Raw genomic sequence first — 6,189 nt, 5'->3', positions numbered from 1 at the left:
ATTTAGCTTCGTTTATCCGGTTTCGTGCACACCTCATTTAGTTCTTCTTACATCCACTTCAACCAGACAAACCTCATTTGGTTGTTTTTGTTTTTGTTTGATTCATATAACCCACAAAGAATTTCTTTCAAACAGTCTGTTACAACTTCATTACTTTATTTCTGTATTCCGCACAGCAGATTTTGCCCTCAACCTCACATTCACTGCTGTGGAAAGCCTCTTATAATAGAATGACTTCTTATGACGAAACACACACCATAGTAGAACATTTTGTAATGAAACACAAGAACATAAGAACGTATGAATAAAGTAACTGCAAGAGGTCATAAAGACTACTCTAGGCAGTTCCATGTCCATTAGCACCTATCATCTCCATCCATAAAGTTAACTTAATATCTTATAAATGAAAATAATTGGTAAAGAAATTGTTCTCATTAAGAAATACCACCTGAAAAATAATGAATTTTGTAATCATAATGGAGAACCATCTACCACGAGATATGCCAAGAAGATTTTTTTTCTATCATTAAGGTTTCTTGGTAGAGCCTTTGTGATGAAAAGTTCTCGACAACAGAATGATTCTTTATAAATGCATTTTTTCTACAGTTCCAGACTCACACACACACACTCACTCTCTCTCTCTCTCTCTCTCTCTCTCTCTCTCTCTCTCTCTCTCTCTCTCTCTCTCTCTCTCTCTCTCTCTCTCTCTCTGTATATATATGTGTGTGTGTGCGTGTATTTACATAGTTGTACTTACCTTAAATGAATTTTTTCTACAGTTCCAGACTCACTAGAATTCAAATATTTTCTTTGGGATTTTTCTCTTACTTTTCTAAATGATTCCAGAATTTCTAGAACGTATTCTCTGGAATTGTTTCCTTAACTTCATACCTTCCGCATACACCCCCCCCTCTCTCTCTCTCTCTCTCTCTCTCTCTCTCTCTCTCTCTCTCTCTCTCTCTCTCTCTCTCTCTCTCTCTCTCTCTCTCTCTCTCTCTCTCTCTCTCTCTCTCTCTCTCTCTCTCTCTCTCTCTCTCTCTCTCTCTCTCTCTCTCTCTCTCTCTCTCTCTCTCTCTCTCTCTCTCTCTCTCTCTCTCTCTCTCATGCTCTCTCTCTCTCTCTCTCTCTCTCTCTCTCTCTCTCTCTCTCTCTCTCTCTCTCTCTCTCTCTCTCTCTCTCTCCTCTCTCTCTCTCAAGCTCGGCAGCCATTGTGTACAGACCTACTTCCAAGTGCACTACAGTTTTCGTTAATTGTGAAGGCTCTGCTGAGCCACGCTCACACCTAATAGTGCTGAAACTTACTGTGACTTGCAGGGAACGGAGAGTGATAGAATAAACAGATAACATAGTGATATTAGGTATAAATTGAGGAAAACAATAATCATACCCACCCCCGTTCCGAAAACCTCAGACCCGCGCATGCGCAATACGAGGTGTGAGACGGCATGGGTACGTCACTCACCCATTGATGTAACGGCAAATTACAGTAAGACCCAGTGAATAACTAGTGCCGTTTCAAATTTTGGTGATTGAACATAATCTCTGTAGCTTTGAAAATTGAACGCCGTGACGGGTATCCGTGACGGTACTGACCGCTGCTGCGCATGCGCACTGCGTTCTTGTGACGTCATGACCCGTCATCATTACCCCCCTGATAAGTGTTGACGTCATCGCCTGTACTCCTACGTCATGGATTACACTGGACCCGCCACCCTTGCTGATCTACAGATGGATCTAGCCCTCAGTGAGGAGGAGGAGGATACAAACATTGAACACTGGCCACCCTTGATGCCATCGTCAAATCAATGTAGTCCTGTCTCAATAGTTCCGTCCACACCCGACGGATCCCGTCAAGCCTACGTCGCTGCCACGTCTGGCAAGCGGCATATGGATGACAACTCTGACAACGGTAGTGAGTTACACGCTCCTGCTGCCAAGACACCCAAACCCGCACCGATCCCTAATTCACCCAGGACCGACAAAAAACCGTCACCCTCCTTAACACTGCCTTCTCGGCAGCATACTGCTGCTCCTCAACCTACACCTCCAGCTTTTGCCCCCCGTGCGGATTACGTGAAGCTTGTCTTCAGAGAAAATCCATCCGTAGAAACGAAGCTTCGTTGGCTTGCTGAAGTCAGTAAAACATTTCAACTCCAAAGAAATCTCGCCGAGGTTAAGATGGCTGCTGTAACGTCTCGGTACGTATACATCGCACGGTGCCGCCAAGACATCGTCGAGCAAGTAACTGCAGGTGAATTTCTTTCTCTCATCCTTGATGTACAAGACTCCCCGGAGAGACCACGAAAATATCCAAATTACTTGATAACTCGGTACCCTACTAATGTGGATCCCTCTCTCTCACTGGAACTCTCTGGTGTTCACTCTGCCCGCCGTTTTCGTCAAAATGGCGTTCCTATTAATCGTATAGCTGTGACTTGGAACCTGACCGACCCGCCTCCTACCACTGTCTCCTTCAGTTTTCTTCCCTGCCTTCCTGACTGTGAAATACTCAAAATTAAGAACGACACACCTACGTGTTACCGATGTTGGCAGGTCGGTCATATATCTCGCTATTGTCATGCAACAGAGAAGTGCGCATGGTGTGCTGATACCCACGACTCCCGCACCTGCCTTCATCGCTCCCCACCACCACCTCCTGACTCTACCTTGGCCGTCGGTACCTCACAGCCACCCAGCCAGCCTGCACCTACCAACACCCACTGGAAGTGCCCTCGATGTAACAAGCAAGGAGTAAATGTCTGGCACGGTTGTGCCAGACGCCCTGTGACGCAATCAGCCCCGCCTCCCCCCCCACCGCCCATCTCCACACTAAATATACCTATTGTCCGTGCTTCGTCTGCTACGTCGGAGTCCGACCAGATCATTGAACTACGTAAGGCTGTCGCTACCCTCATGTCTCGCTGCAAATCCCTAGAAGAACGGTATGATACATTTGAAACACGTATAATCGATCTCGCCACCAAACAAGACTCCACAGATACAATACTCACTACTCTTGTTGAGGGCCAGAAGGCAATGATTGCCACTGTTTCCTCAATTGATACTAAATTTAATGCTCTCACTTCCCACCTTAATACGACGAATCAGAAACCATTACCTCGTTCCCCCTCATCAAATGGAGTACAACACGCTAGTCTACGCCCTACCGCCACCTCCCACCTAGATACGTCGAATCAGAAACCACTATCTCGTTCCCCCCCATCAAATGGAGTACAACACGCTAGTCTACGCCCTACCGCCACCTCCACCCACAGCTCTCGCAAAGTCAAAGGGAACCTTCAATAGTTCTATGGAGCTTCGTGTCATTTCCTGGAATGCCTGCGGTATAAGGGACTACATGAGACTTGCAGCTCTAAAGGGATATATTTATAAGAACAACCCTACTGTCATCTTTATTCAGGAAGCCTTTGTGGGACCTTTGCTTGGCGAGAGACAGGCTCCTACACTCTCTGGATACGTCTCTTATGTCCACCCAGTCAGAAACGGGCTCATAACAAATGAACATTCCTCGATACCACACCAGCTTCTCCGTACCTCGATCGATGCAAACATGACCTATCAACTGTTGGAGGTAGCAATAGGACATGACAAGTTACGTTTGTGTAATGTCTACTCAGCCCCGGGAAGAATAAACTTGGCTGCCTTGCCCTTACCTACGCTGCGTGGTGTTATCTACATGGGGGACTTTAATGCGCGCCATCCTGACCTGGGTGATACTTCTCCAATCCCTAACCGGAATGGACCTCGACTTTTGGATTACGTACGACGATACAGACTCACACGCTGGGATACTGGTGGTGCCACGCACTCCCGTGGAGGTACTCTGGACTACATATTCACATCAGGACTTGTAGCATCACGTGTCGAGTGCTTCCCCATCCCCGTGCTCTTCTCTGACCACATTGCCCTTGGCCTCCACTACACAGTACCTGCTACACCCTCCTCCTCTTATGCCCGCACCTGCATCCGGATACCTCCTAAATACTGTCCGACGTATATCTCCTACATGACCACTCTGCTTCCTACTTTCAACATTCATTCCCCTGATGAGTTATATTCCTCACTGGTGAAATCAACACACAACTTTTACACCCGATATGTCACCAGACCTCATCTCACCCGTAGTCCTCGGCCTCGCACAACGTCGCTTAATGACCGTGTACTTCAGGCAGAAAGGAAGGCGATGGAACATGGCCTTACCTTCCAAAGACAACCATCTCCTGCCCATCTTCAACAATATCAGACGTCACGTGACGAATTGATAGGTCTACAACAGTGTGCCCAAACTGACTCGTGGCATGCCCTTACTGACAGCATCAATCATCTTACCAGCGTAGGAACCATGTGGCACAAAATTAAAAAAATTGTAAAGAAACGACCCCGCACTGCACTCCATCATAGTCCGATGGAATATGCACAGACACTAATTGACACCTGGTCTACACAATCAAGCCTTGATAACCTCCCAACACCTGTTTCAAGAAGCCCTCTCTTCCCAGGCGAACCTTCGTACTCTCCGTTTGGTAGATGCCCTGTTGCAGTCAGATAAAGAGGATGACGTACCCATCACACCACAAGAGCTTCAGCGTGCCCTCACTCGAGGTACGGCGACGGCTCCCGGTGAAGATGGGATCACATACTCTGTCCTACGTCTTCTCCACAAGGTCCCAGATAACCCACTCTTACAGCTTTTTAATATGTGCTTTCAGAGGGGTTACGTACCCAGCGCGTGGACCTCCAGTATTATAGTACCCATACCTAAACCCGGCACTGATAAATTTCGTCCCATCTCCCTAACCTCGTGCTTCTGCAAGGTGCTTGAAAGAATATTCCTCAACCGTCTGATATTTCGTCTCCAATCCAAGCTCTCACCGCGACTGTATGGTTTCCTGCCACAGCGAGGTACACACCACTGCCTTCTCGATCTCTATACCCGCCTCTCACCCACCAGTGTGGTCGCATTCATCGATCTCAAGAGTGCCTTTGATATTGCAAACAGGGACATCATACTTGATCAACTCGTGGCTTTTGGTATCAAGGGTAACTTGTTGAGATGGATAAGAAGCTACCTTAGCAACAGAACTGCTCAAGTCCTTTTTAGGGGCGCATGCAGTACCTCCAGAAATTTTGACTTAGGTACTCCACAAGGTGGCGTTCTCAGTCCTTTTCTCTTCAATGTCCTAGTTCACCGCCTTCTTGCTATACTACCTGACATCCCTGGCACTACAATCACGTGTTATGCTGATGACATTTGCATCCACACCGACTCACCCCAGAATCTTCAGGTCCTCCTTCACTCATTCTATGATTCATCAGCTGCTTGTGGCCTCATAATTTCACCCGACAAGAGTAGGATATTCTCTACACGCAACCCTCGAACATTGCCAGTCTTCACCGTGGGAGGGAATGTTGTACCACACTGCACACAATACACTTACCTAGGTGCCCCCGTGCGTGTCACCCCAACCATACCCGCACGGCAACGTATCCATCCAATCGTTACAGACCTGCTGGATAGATTAGAGCGACGATTCATCCCTGTCAAGTGGCTTGCCAACAACGTGAAAGGAGTTTCTATCCCTGTCGCTAGGACCATCTACATAATGTTCCTACGATCAGTAATTGACTACCTTTCTCCTGCACTCTGTCAGCTCCCTAAGACAGCACTGCAGCCCCTTGAAAAGTTTCAAAACAGAGTCATGCGATTTATCCTGGGCTGTCCTGCCTCCACCAGAATAGTCAACATGCTAACTGAGCTTAACTTGACCCCACTTGTTGACAGGATATACGCTAATGTCACTTACTTTAGCATCAAGTGTCTATGCTCTCCCCATCTGGCTCCTCACTACTCCAACGTCATCTTGGCGGCACTCAACCCTGATATGCCTCGGCCTCACCTTCGGCCGGGTGGACGTAACCTTATCCGTACCGTGTGTGCTGACTTCCAGAGATTGGCCATTGATGTTCCGGCTGCTGAGGTTGTACCTGAATTGCCACCCTGGCGAGAACCTCTCCCTTTCGTCTCCTTTACTCCCACGTCTAAAACGGCCCATCCCCTTCTCCAGAAACAGTTGGCCCTAGAGACCATCGCCTGTGTGTCTGCCTCAGTTCCCACGGCACACCATCTCTACGTTGACGGCTCAATGCAGGCGGACGGGAGTGCTGCGT

The 6,189-nt window shown here is 47.7% G+C and overlaps 1 pseudogene; it reads left to right on the top strand.

Moving 5' to 3' along the window:
• The first annotated feature begins 4,513 nt into the window (after nucleotides 1-4,513).
• LOC143019440 (uncharacterized) overlaps nucleotides 4,514-6,189 on the top strand; it is a 27,464-nt pseudogene continuing 25,788 nt past the window's right edge.

This window comes from Oratosquilla oratoria, chromosome 37 (assembly GCF_046742065.1).
Source record: "Oratosquilla oratoria isolate Oo_2021 chromosome 37, ASM4674206v1, whole genome shotgun sequence".
NCBI lineage: Eukaryota > Metazoa > Arthropoda > Malacostraca > Stomatopoda > Squillidae > Oratosquilla > Oratosquilla oratoria.
Note: the sequence above shows the minus strand (reverse complement) of the source record. Positions and strands in the feature narration are given on the sequence as shown.